This window comes from Anthonomus grandis, chromosome 2 (assembly GCF_022605725.1).
Source record: "Anthonomus grandis grandis chromosome 2, icAntGran1.3, whole genome shotgun sequence".
NCBI lineage: Eukaryota > Metazoa > Arthropoda > Insecta > Coleoptera > Curculionidae > Anthonomus > Anthonomus grandis.
This window is the reverse complement of record NC_065547.1, coordinates 34,391,493-34,405,465: the sequence shown is the minus strand read 5'-3', so window position 1 is coordinate 34,405,465 and position 13,973 is coordinate 34,391,493. Positions and strand designations below refer to the sequence as shown.

General features: G+C 32.3%; 1 protein-coding gene across 4 annotated transcripts in view; it reads left to right on the top strand.

Annotated features, from left to right (window-relative positions):
• Window positions 1-13,973, top strand: part of LOC126733496 (ephrin-A4) — a 935,043-nt gene that overhangs the window by 227,277 nt on the left and 693,793 nt on the right. The gene's annotated exons all lie outside the window — the stretch shown is intronic.

Here is a 13,973-nt window from a genome sequence, read left to right as displayed (position 1 = left end):
ATTTTTTCTCTCACGTATCTAACCTAATATAAAAAATATTTTTAGCAGTAGCAGTTTCAACATAGGATACGGCGGGACCCTCTTTTGATCTTTTACGACTTATGTTCGGAGTTTATTAAGTTGCGCGACTTATTTTATATCGTTTTTACCATCACGGGTGGTTACTTTCTCTCACTCTCCGAAATATTCGTTTCTTTCACATCTGGTTCATCTCTTTTATAATAATAATATCGGCGATTATTATATTCACGGATCGATGGGTCTTTTTTTCTTTAATATAATTACACGCCGTTTTATGAAGTTGTTTCATTGTCATTTTAATAAGCAAACTGTTAGAGAAATTGCAGGTTTTTTTTGGCTCATCATCGAAAATAATAACAATAAGAAATGATGGAAATTTTAACGGGACGGTCAAGCCCATTGGTAAAATAAAATAGATTTTTTTAAAGTGAATCAAAACCGTATGAGATTCCATTGATTGAAACCGTATATCAGTACTCCTTTATTGTGAAATAGGGTTTAAAGATACAATCGTTAACGAGTCCTTTCCATTAGGATTTTTCGCCAAATTACTTTTGTGTAATACCTGAAAAGTTATAAAATGTCAGGAGAGAAATGAAGGGAATATCATCGTGGTTGGTTCCCTCGGGGCTCTTTCATGTTTTGGTCGCTTTGTCCAGCGGATCATTCTTTTGATCGAACGTTGTGTATAGTGGGCACTTTTCTATGCTAAAAATGGCCCTTGAAAGAAACAAGGAAAATTGCTCTATCAAAGCTCAAATAATAATTAAATCGTTCACTCCCGTGCGCTGTCCCTTTAAAATAAAATAAAAAATTATTATTTGCCGAACTGGACTTTTCCGCCTTATTTTTCTCGAATGCGGCTCCCCCGCGTTTTCCGATTTTCACAAAGGTACAAAGTCGCCTCTCGTATTAATTAATTTTAATTAAAGGCAGTGGCTATATATAGTTTTTAAGGTTTCGCTGTGCCCACTTTGTTTCGTAGAAAAGAGCTGAGCGAGTGAGATTGAATTTTACCCCCTGCCTATTTTGTTTTCTTTGTACTATGTAATTAATTTAAGCAGAACATTGCCGTGAATTATTCGATGCAGGATTGTTTCCTGATTAAAATGAGCACAAACTCTATTGGGTTATCTTTATTCGTTCTCGAGATATTTTGGTTTAAAAATTAGGTTATACAGGATGTATCAAAAACCAATATTCTGTCAAGAAAAATTAGTCTTATAATTTGTATAGATCTCGTTAAGATCTACAACTTTTATCATATCCAATAATTCTGTCAGATCAATATTAAGCAAGATACTCTAATCATTTTTGAATTTTATACAGAGACTGGTCACAGAGATGCAAATATCTCCCGAACGGTGTTGAGCGTTCTACAAAAAAGAAATTTCCACTTAATTTACGCCCTAACCAAGTTGACAACAACCAAACACCTGTGAACCCGAATTCTCGAAAATCTACAACCCGAACATGATACTTTATGATTTAAACCGGGGGCTCCGGTGAATTACCATAAAACACGCCAAGAATTAAGTGTTTAAAATTAATATTCGTCGGTCCCCGGGTCGAGCGTGTATGCCACCGCGCACACGGTAAAAACCACCATCGAAACGACATTTTTTCGGTCCCGGTATAAATAAAAACGAAGAAACCAAAGACAAAGCCGGCCACTCCATTAATTAAACCTTTTAAAACAGATGTCTGCGATGCCTCCATGTCTGATGTTTGGTCTCTCTAATATTTGAGCATTCGCTTCTTGGAAAAAAAATTATATTTTATTATGGCGTGCCTTTTGCTTCTTTGTGTTACCATTACAGAATATTTTTAATGAAAAAAAACTTTTAAACTAAAGAATACCATGAAGTTTGCCATCATCGGTGTATACAGGGTGTCATTGAAATGGTGTAAAAAAATTCGGGGGGTGATAGTACTCCTAAAAATTTTAAAAAAAGTTCCTATAACTATAGGGTGGAAAATGCATATTAAGGGAGTTAGGGGCACTGAAAGGGTAAATTTAAAAAACAGTTTTTTGAAATTGTAGGCTTAAAAAACGAGATAAAATTTCGAAAAAAAATCCTCTGCCATAAATTTTGACCCAAAATCAAATGGTGATACTGAAAAATAATTTGGAAAATCGGAAAGAGTAGTTTTTGCAAGGGTAGGGGGTTAATTCGTGAATAACTTTTTTTAGGTTATTTTCTTCGCAACGTGGGTTCATTTTTTAAAAACTACATACTTTTTCCTACAAAAAAGGTACTCTTGTTGCACATCGCCCAGAACGATGGTTTTCGAGAAAATTGAAGGCAAAAAGTTTGCTCTGATGGGCTGCTAACTGGTTAAACAACATAAACTTATGAAAGTTATGGGGTTTCAAAAGTAAACAAGTAGTTATTAAATAATTAATTGAAAAATCTAAATTTCATGATTTTTAAAACATCGTATTGCTTTAAAAAAACGAAATAAACCAATTACCAAAATTCCTTATTAAATGCATACTTATTTGATTCATTAGCCTAGTTTACACCGCGAGTACCAAATATTCAATACGCGGACCCAATCCCCTATCATAAAATTTAGATTTTTCAATTAATTATTTAATAACTACGTGTTTACTTTTGAAACCCCATAACTTTCATAGGTTTATGTTGTTTAACCAGTTAGCAACCCATCAGAGCAAACTTTTTGCCTTCAATTTTCTCGAAAACCATCGTTCTGGGCGATGTGCAACAAGAGTACCTTTTTTGTAGGAAAAAGTATGTAGTTTTTAAAAAATGAACCCACGTTGCGAAGAAAATAACCTAAAAAAAGTTATTCACGAATTAACCCCCTACCCTTGCAAAAACTACCCTTTCCGATTTTCCAAATTATTTTTCAGTATCACCATTTGATTTTGGGTCAAAATTTATGGCAGAGGATTTTTTTTCGAAATTTTATCTCGTTTTTTAAGCCTACAATTTCAAAAAACCGTTTTTTAAATTTACCCTTTCAGTGCCCCTAACTCCCTTAATATGCATTTTCCGCCCTATAGTTATAGGAACTTTTTTTAAAATTTTTAGGAGTACTATCACCCCCCGAATTTTTTTACACCATTTCAATGACACCCTGTATACAGGGTTCATCCGAGAGCCTTAAATCGGATGTTATCGGTTCGGTAATAATTTTTCTTAAATCCCCCCATAGCGAGTAAAATATCTTTTGTGGATACACAGTTCTTTGTCTGAAATGTGTTCGTACATTTGAAGCATTTCCTGTTCCTCGATCGAACACGCACAACCCGGTGGAATTCTTCGCTCGTCGCGAGAACGAGAAGGTACCGGCGGCGGGGGCCATTGAGATCGCCAATACCATTTAGACCGGTCAACTTAAGTCAAAGTCGCATATTTTAAGGAATAAAACCAAAGTCAGCGAGTGTTAGATCAGAAAACAGTTTTACTACTACCCAAAACTCTTTATTTTATTCCCGACTTGTGTTTCCTAAACGAAGTTAACATACAGTTTATAACTTTATAATATGATACCAAGACCCATACAGGAAAAAATGTCTACAGCAACGTTTAAAGTTTATGTAGGGCAATGGATTGAACAGACAGATGCGGCTATATTTCGTCGTTTGGTGAATAACTTGACATTTCTGGATCAGGAGCCAATGACATCCGAAGACCATATTATTATTATGTAGCTTGTTGTTGGCCTTCACCTTAATAAAATTTAAGTCTAAATATTATTTAAGTCTTTTAGCCCAAAGTGCGGTGTAAGACAGGGCTTTATTATGTCACCGATACTCTTCAATATATACGGAGAGTATATAATGAGAAAAGCTGCTCACGGAAATCATGAGAAAGTTGGATAGAATCAACAAAAAATATGGTTTTATGCAAAAAGAAGGCGAAAAATGTGATAATAGACAGCAACCCTGCCAATGTTAGATAAATCGCTGGTTTTGAAGTGATTGAGAAATGTGACTGCACACGTTTTTTTTTACATCGTTACTACCCTTTTTTATTTGTTTAATTGTTATGAATAGAAAGAGGTGTGGTGTTCTAACAAGTTTAAACACAGGGAAAAAAATTACAAAAAATATGCACATCAATAACATTTTATTTTAACATATTTTTTTATAATATTACATAAAAAAGTAGTAACGGTAATCAGTGTGTCTTCTCCTTCTCTGCAACAAAAAATTTGATATTGTTCCATTCTTTTTTTTTTATGGTAAACACAAGCACAAGAGGAAAGTCAATGTGTGGTGCGGTATAGTGGAAGGAAGAGTTTTGGGAATTTAATTTTTTTGATGACACTCACTGGTGAGAGGAATTTAGATTTTTTTCAAAATGATCTTATCCTCACTCTGATAACTTTATATCCGGATTTGAAAGAACCCGACATGTACCTAGTTTTTCCAAATCGTTGGATAGGTAGATGAGGGTTCACTGAATGTCCACCCCGATCGCCAGATTTAACTCCCCTCGATTACTTTTTACGGGGATACTTAAAAAGTAAAGTGTGTGTCACTAAACCAGCGAGTTTAGAAGATTTAAAAGAACACATACGCCAGGAAATTATAAATATTACTCTAGATATCATTGACAACGTTCAAAAAGAATTTTTAAATCCCTGTGGTTATTGTCAGATTGTTAACGGTGCTCAATTCGAACATTTAATTTAGATAAATATTTCTTTAATTTTATATTTTGTCATCATTTTTCCTTCAAAATTGCTTATGTAACCACTAGTCATTTGTACCAAAGCCTTTGTAAAAAAATGCGTTCTTTCTGATTCTGCATTAAAAAATTGTGGTTTCCATTTAAAAACATTTATGACCTCATATCTTTTTTTTTTGAGTCACAGATCGTGTTTACAGATTTCGTGTATACAGATCGTGTTTTCGTTCGTTACTTATAGGAAACCGCATAGAGGCGAAATTTTGCAACGTCGCGCGTGTACGAGTGCCTGCGACAGAGCACCGTCCCGGCCGGCCCGAGGACGGGATTAGTAAAACATCTGACATTCGTGGGAGCTGCGTCGTTTGGCGACAAAATGTTCCAAAATATTACGCGAAAATCCAGGCATTTTTAAAATATTTATTCTAATGCGGGTTTTACAGACCTGACAATGTGTAAAACCTTAAGGTAACCCCACAGATAAAAGTCATTTGGAGACAAATCTGGAGATCTAGGAGGCCATTTAATATCGCCAGTCCCACTAATAAGGTGGTTAGGAAAAGTATTTGTTAAAAATTCTTTTACCCTAGCCGCGTTATGAGCAGGACAGCCATCTTGCTGAAAATAAACCGATCCCAGGTCTACATCAGGTAGGATTTGAATGACAGAAAGAACTTGGTTTTGCAGCAACTCAAGGTACTTTTGGGCTTTTAAAGTGCCTTCAATAAAAAATGGCCCTATAACATTTTCGCCCAAAATACCTGTCCAAACATTCAATTTCTGAGGATACTGGGTACGAAACTGAAAACTTCTGTGCTCGTTTTCCTGAGACCAATAACGAACAATGGAAGGATTGTGTTTGCCATGTAATGGAAAAGAAGATTCATCAGAAAAGAAAATATTTTTTAAAAAATATTCGTTTTCATTGGCCTTTTCCATCATGGTTTCACAAAATTCCATTCTTCGCCACTGGTCTTCAGGAAATATTTCCTGAGTTTTTGAATACTTGAAACATTTGTACAAAACAACAGTTTTATTGCTCATTCCCAGTTCCTCTCCAACAGTTCTAGGGGACCGTGTCGAATCAAGTTCTAGGGTACTGCAAACCATGTCTTCCCGCCGTTCTATATCCTGGACCACTTCAACAGTTGGTTCTTGACGTTTTGTGTGGCATTTTTTACAATCTTGAAGACAAAAAGATGTCTCAAAATTTGTAACCACATTTAAAACCGTTTTTGCACAAGGAATCTATTCTCAAATGTCACTGAAAACAAATCTCGACATTGTACTACCGAATTGCCTCCATAAAACCATTTAATTAGTTGAACTCTTTCGGAAGGGGTATAAACAGCCATAGTGAAAAAACTACGAAAATAACGCTCAAAAGTTATTAATGCAACGTGCAGTAACACAGCAAAGTGAGGTTTGCTGACTCCCGGTTCAAAAAATAAAAACGAAAAATTCCGCCGCCTGCAAGCCGCAACCAAGCGGTGTTGCCATTATTTCGGGTAATACGTAGCTCACGATAACACGATCTGTATATACAATGGGATTAATTATATCATTAAGACACCGGACTGCTTTGAAAAAATCACTTACTGCAAATTTCTCGGAGGAACTTAATACTCAGTATAAAAATTATCGTGACTTTCTTAACAAATTATTTAACAAAACTAAAACTTATATATTAACCTTAACAAAAATAATATTAAAAAAAATTGGAAAAAGTTAACGAGGCGACGAACCAAGCAAGATCGAGGCAAGCAATGGTCAGGTAACTAAAAATAATAAAGAAATGTCAGAAGTATACAATAATTTGTTTGCTGACATAGGAAAATCAACAACAGTCTTCTAAAAAAATAAAAAAATTACATGCAAATAGTAATTTTTCTTTTTAAGCCAAGCTAATGATACAGAAATCATTGATTCTACATTTCTTAAAAACCTATTCAGCTCCCAGAAAAGATGAAATAACATCATTTATACTTATTGAAACAACTAAAACATATTTAACCTCACTTTTTCCTTTGGTCAAATTTCAGACGAGGAAAATCATCTCTTATAAGCCCTGTTTTAAAAAAGGCGATCCGACTAACTATCGACCATCATTGCACTAATCATTGCATTGCAATCAAACATTGCAAAAATCTGGTAAAAATGCTTAAAACATACATTAATGTCTTTTTTAGAACATAAAAATATATATAAGTATCAATTCCTGTTTTGACTTACTATGACAACTGTAATATTACTATACTATTCCCCTTTAAGAAAATATGAAGCATTGTTCTTAATAAAATATGATAAGATACTCTATAAAGAAGTCAATATTCAAAGTTAAATGAATCTAGATAACGTATATTAGAGAAAAGGACAACAACAGGGCAACGCTGCTCGATCGTATTGTTAACTGACCCAAGGAATCTTTACCAGTGACGGCGTCAGAAAACATTTATATGATAAATATTTATTAATAATAGATTATTCTTTAAATATAAACAATTCTACCATTTTGAACTATGCTTTTTTTTAACGTACTTTATTAGAGTAAAGGTACCTATCTAATAAAAATAATTTTTATGGAAATGAAATATTTTATGATTATTGCAAATTTATTAATAATTCATGTTTTATGAAACAAATTTATAACATTTTAATATGCCATTATCGGCCAAGACAACAAAAAAACAAATAATCAGTCCTGTTAATAAACCCATGGACAAAACTCGACTTTTTTATTCTTGACAGCCTATTAATAGATAAGTATTTTCAGAAAAACTATTTGAATTTAAAAATATAAAAATTGTTTTTTACAGACACTTCACATTTAGGTTTATTTCTATGATTCCCTATTCTACGTTTATGATGACGGTTCACCCTTGATATAATGGTATAACAGTATCGGTATTAATTCGGGAAAAGATCGCCTTAAATCGCCTTTTTTTCATGGTGCGGCTTAAACGTCACAAATTTTCTCAAAAGTGTTTTTATGTACCTAGCCAAAGCATTCGATAATGTTTCACATGAAATTCTTTTGGAAAAAAATTTTTGATATTAATATCAGGGAAGCGGCTCTAGAACTTTTTAATTCATATTTAAAAAATAGAGTTTAAAAACTGAGTCTGACCGATGCTCTTAGTTCGGGTAGATCTATCGAATGTGGTATTCGACAGGAAACGATATTGCTCTTCTCAATTCATATCAATGATATTGGCGAACTTCCAGTTGGTGGAAAAATTGTTTCATAGGCAGATGACACAGCAATAGTGTTTTCTGCAAATAGCTGAAAAGCAGTATATTCTAAAGTAGAATCGGATATACAAGTTAAACAAAATTGATTAAATCTGAGCCCAACTTCTGTTGATCAACCGCAAAATAATTTAACTAAGATTCACAGTATATAAATGCAAGGAACTATTTTGATAGAATGAATTCTGATCTACAACTTTATCTCAATAAAGTTTTTTTTTAAACTAATACATTTTGAGATATTTAGAAAAAAAAGTCCATACATAATTTGTATCTGATTCAACCGAAGTACTGGCAGTACAAGGACAAGATTCGGCTGGTCCCTATCGGCAATGGTTACTGCTGCGTCTCTCGGTCCCTGACCTCAACTCGGCCACCGATGATACATTATTCGCTCACCTTGAGAGGTTCTGTTGTATAAAATAACGCGAAACCCCGGGGATAACGCCACAACGTAAAAGAACAAAAAAAAAGAGAAGGAAAATGTTCGGTCCTTCGAGCCGGATCTATGGGCCACCTTTTAATATGAATTTTGTATAGGTGCCCCGGTATCGTGTATTTCTGTTCACTTAACAACACGTCAAAACAAAACAAATCACGAATTTCTCGAAAACATCATGCATTAGTTAAAATTGTCGATCGAACGTTGTATAACTGATTCGTGTGCATCGGATGGAGGTACAAGTCGGGCTAAATGTTTTATGAGGTTTCGAATGGTGTCGCCCTAAATTCGCCTCATAAAAGTTTCAAGTTAGGAAGGTAGAGTCTTTGGTATTACGTTTTTGAATTACTCATATTATTTTCTTCACATATCAGTTAATATTAATCTAACAGTGTGACTAATTATTAAAAAAATTGTATATTTTAAGGAGATCTTTAAAAATGATTTATTTTTTTTTGTAAAAGTGACAGTTTTTGAGATGCAGCTCCTAGAAACTGGCTCAGTACAATTTATTCTTGAAACTGCTTTCTTACTTTTCTTCCTTAATCTTTCATTTATTTACTTATTACTATTAATTACTAATCTATTAATAATAAGTGTAAAAATTATCAATTTTAATGAAATCTACAAAAATTTTCAGAATGTTTTTTTTTGTGAGATTGATAGTTTCGAGATATAGATCCTGGAAGTTAGCTCAGTTCCATTTAGACTTGGCACTGTTTACTCACGTTTCTTTCTTAATATTATTCTGACGATATTAATAATTATGATAAAAGTTTAAGATTTAAATATTATTTAGAAAAATAGGTAGAATGATACTATAAAACTGGTGAACTATAAAAGTTGTAGATCTTAATCTATGAAAACGTTGATTTTTTTGTGAGGTTGCTAGTTTTTGAGACCTCCTGGAAACATGGTTAAGTACAGTTTAGATTTAAAACTATTTACGCTCATTTCTTCATCAATATCTCAGTTAATATTAATAAGACAATGGAAATGAGCTTTCTGATCAAATGTGTAATTCGAATTACAGACATTAGCAGTTGATTCAAATAGGTCAAGGTATAGGGAAAATCGTTGTTTGATTTTGGCAGAATGAAATCTGTTCTACAATTTAGCTATCAAGAGAATTTTTTGTCAGATCAAGGAGAACTGAGTTTTTTTATCAAATGTTTTTTTGTCAATCAAATCACAGTCATTAGCAGTTAAATCAAATAGGTCAAGGTACCTGGAAAACCGTTGATTCTATGAGGAAAACAGTCGATATCATTTTGGTAGAATGAAATCTAATCGGTGATAACCTGATCCAAAAGTGTGGATCGAATCAATAACATCAGGCATCGGTTCACATTAGTTCAGATATCTGGAAAACTGTTAATTTTGCAAGGAAAATACTAAAAATCATGGAAGAATGAGGCTTGTGACACAAGTTTGAATTCTAAAGAATTTTTTATTAAATAAACTGCAAACGAGTTTTCTTATTAAATATGTAAACCGAATCATAGACATTGGCAAATTAGTCAAATAGAGTCTCTAGAGAATATTTTGTCAGATTAACCGGAAATTAGTTTTTTGATCAAGTGTGGGAATCGAATCACATACATTAGTAGTTAAATTAAATAGGTCAAGATATCTAGAAAGCTGTTCATTCTACAAGGAAAATAGTTACGACCATTTTGATAGAATGAAACCTGATCTACAATTTTGCTCTCTAGAGAATTTTTTGTCAGATCTACGGTAATTGAATCTTTTTGGTCAAATGTATGTATGAAATCAAAAACATCAGGTACTCAGTCACGTTGGTTCAGATATCTGGAAAACCGTTGATTCTGCAACAAAATACTAAAAATCATTTCAGTAGAATGAAGGTTGTGTCACAATTTTGGATTCAAGAGAATTTCTTATCAGATCAACTAGAAACTGGAGTTTTCTTGTCAAATATGTCAGAGAGTCACCGCCATTAGGTGTTGGTCCAAATATGTACAAAAAGTGGTGAATTTGGAGGAAAATACGAGAAATTATTTTGGTAAAATAAATTCTGATCTTTGCTTTCTAGAATTTGTTTTCCAAATCGAATCGAATCACGGATATTAGGAATTGGGTCAAATAGATCAAGATATCTAAAAAAGTAGGAAAATAGTAATCATAGTAGATTTGAAACTACTTACTTTTTTTTCTTAATATTTCAGTTAATATTAATCTTACGATGTTAATAATTAATATGATACTATAGTCGTTGGTTTTAAACTTAGAACATTGAAAGGCTAGAATTAGCATTGCCGCGGTACTATAGGCAGTTTGTCTCCTTGAAACATCTCTGATACTAAATGCTTATGTAGAAAAGGCAAAAAAACATTTTATAATATCATTAAAATTTGCCACTTATTTTAATCGGCACAAAAAATACTACTTCTAGTTCCTCTTTAATAAAATATGAAGCAGTTTCTTTAATAAAACATGACAAGATGCTCTATAAAGAAGTCGATATCCAAAGTTAAATGAATGCAGATAACGTATATTAGAGAAAAAGGCAACAACATCGCAACGCTGCTTGATCGCATTGTTTATTCCACCGACACAATGAATATTTACCAGAGACGGCGTCAAAATGTATTTACATGATAAATATTTATTAATAATACATTATGCTTTAAATTATAGATAATATACTGTTTATGAACTCTTTATAGGTTTTTTTAACGTATTTCATTGGAATAAAGGTACATCTAATAAAGAGCATTTTTGTGAAGATTAAATATTTTATAATTATTATAGAATTATTAATATTTTTTTTTCCTTTGTAGATCTTATTCTTGCGCTTAGAATGAGACATATCTATTTCTACTTTTTATTTTTAATATAAAATCTAACACCATACAATTGCTCCTGTGCAAATGTTGAACTTAAAGTTGTTGTTTACTAATTCTAGTCTTTCAATGTTTTAAGGTTTTAATGACTGGGATATCAACTTGAGTTAAAGCTAGATAGCTTATAAACTTTTACCTGAATCTTCTTGTACGCTTAACAATATTTGTAACATACAGGTTTTCTAATATAGGGTATCTTAAAATTGACGTCCGTGCCTTTGGGAGTATATACAGAGAGCTAGAAAAGTTTGGAAAATGCATAGTTTTTGAGTAAATGGGGAAAAACCGAACCAATAGGTGCCTTTTTTGCATAAAGGTTTCATTTTTTGAGTATGAGGGTTATAATGCATATCAAATGCAAGGAAATTGAATTATCATTAAAAAATATCTTATGTGTTTTTTCCTGGAAATTCATAGTTTATGAGTAAATGGGTAAGAACTAAACCAATACGTACCCCTAGTTTTTTTATTCAGTTGTAATTTAATAAATTAAGTGCATACTAAATTCCATAAAATTAAATTCCCTTTAAGAAGTGTCCTAGGAGTTTTTTTCGAAATTGCATACTTTTGAGTAAATTGGCCGAAATAGTAGCATAGGAAATTTAACTATCCTGCCTATAGTTGACATTAAAACCCAATTCACTCCTAATAAGCTTGGACGATCCTAAAAAAATGGTGATGGTCTTGTGTAGTGGTTATTATTATGTAAGAAAATATTTTTTTTCAGACAATTGAGGTTGTAACTGAGAAATGAAACATAGTAGAACTAGATAAATTGAACTTGTTACTCATTTTTTGGAATTTAACTTTACCTAAGTTGAAAGAAACCTGGAAAATTGTTTTGAAATAGTGATGTTTAAAGATTGTAATGTGTAGCAGATGAAAGGAAATAAAATTTTCGTAAAAAAAAATCTTATGAGTTTTTTTCTGAAAATGCAAGTTTTGAATAAATGGGGAAAAACTAAACAAACACGTACCCCTAGTTCTTTTCATAAATACATTATTTGCTTCGTTTCTGGCTGTAAAGTACATCAAATTATAGGAAATTGAATTTTCTTTAAAAAATGTTGTATGACTTTACTTTGGAAATTCCATAGATTTTGAGTAAATAGTGAAAAACTGAAGCAGTAGGTGCTCCTAGTCTTTTTGCATAAAAGTATAATTTTTTGAGTGTAAAAAAGGTTTGAATGTTTTAATGCATATCAAATGCAAGCAAACTGAATTCTTATTAAAAAATGTCTTATGTGTTTTTTTTCTGAAAATGCATAGTTTATGAGTAAATGGGTGAAAACTATACCAATACATACTCCTAGTTTTTTTATAGCAAAATCTTATTGTCTCGTTTCTAGTTGTAATTTAATAAAGTAATTAAGTGCCTATTAAATTCAATGAAATGAAATTCCCTTTAAGAAGTGTGCTAGGAGTTTTTTTTGGAAATTGCATAATTTTGAGTAAATTGGCAAAAAATAGTAGCATAGATAATTTGACTATCCTGGCTTTAGTTGACATTAAAACCCATTTTACTCCTAATAATCTTGGACGATCCTAAAAAAATGGTGATGGTCTTGTGTAGTGGTTATTATTATGGAAGAAAATAATTTTTTTCAGACAATTGAAGATGTAACTGAGAAATGAAAAATGGTAGAACTAGATAAATTGAACTTGTTACTCATTTTTTGGAATTTAACTTCACCTGAGTTGCAAGAAACCTGGAAAATTGTTATGAAATAGTGATGGTTGAAGATTGTAATGTGTAGCAGATGAAAATAAATTAAATTTTCGTTAAAAATGTCTTATGAGTTTTTTTCTGAAAATGCATAGTTTTTGAATAAATGGGGAAAAACTAAACAAACACGTACCCCTAGTTTTTTTCATAAATACATTATTTGCATCATTTCTGGCTGTAAAGTACATCAAATTATGGGGAATTGAATTTTCTTTAAAAAATGTTTTATGACTTTATTTTGGAAATTGCATAGATTTTGAGTAAATAGTGAAAAACTGAAGCACTAGGTGCTCCCAGTCTTTTTGCATAAAGGTATACTTTTTTGAGTGTAAAAAAGGTTTAGGGGTTTTAGTGCATATCAAATGAAAGGAAATTGAATTCCCATTAAAAAAGTAAGATCAACACTTTATTTAAAATATTATATAGACTGATAAATCTACCTTTACTGAGATTGGTATTATAAATGAAAACTCACTTAATCCGCAGTAGATCTTATCAGTGACAATGATCTATAAACATTTGGCGAAGAAGCATCGAAAATTTTCCCTATTAGTTTTTAACCTGTAATGTATATAATTCCAAAAGAACAAGCGTCAATTTTGGGACACAAAATTAGACAAGAACAAAAGTGTTTTGGAGTGTCAACTCGACTTGCAGCTGGATAGCTTGTAGATTTTGAACTAAATCTTTTTGCACGTTTAACAATAATTGTAGCAGACATTTTTGTTTAATACAGTGCAATCTGTCAAACTGGTTAGAAACTGAATTCCTAGGCTTGAAAAAACTGTTACTTATACAGGGACTACTCAAAAAGTGATTTATCTATACCTTTAGTGTTACCACCATTAAACGATACTTAGACATTCTTAGTAACTAAGCGATTATAAAAGTTGTAAATCCTGCATCACACCAAAATCGCTCGTCTCGAGATCGGTATCTTCGCGCCGTTCACATCGCGGCCCTTATCTCCTTCTCCGCCTAATTCGGCACGTCCGAGAGATTAG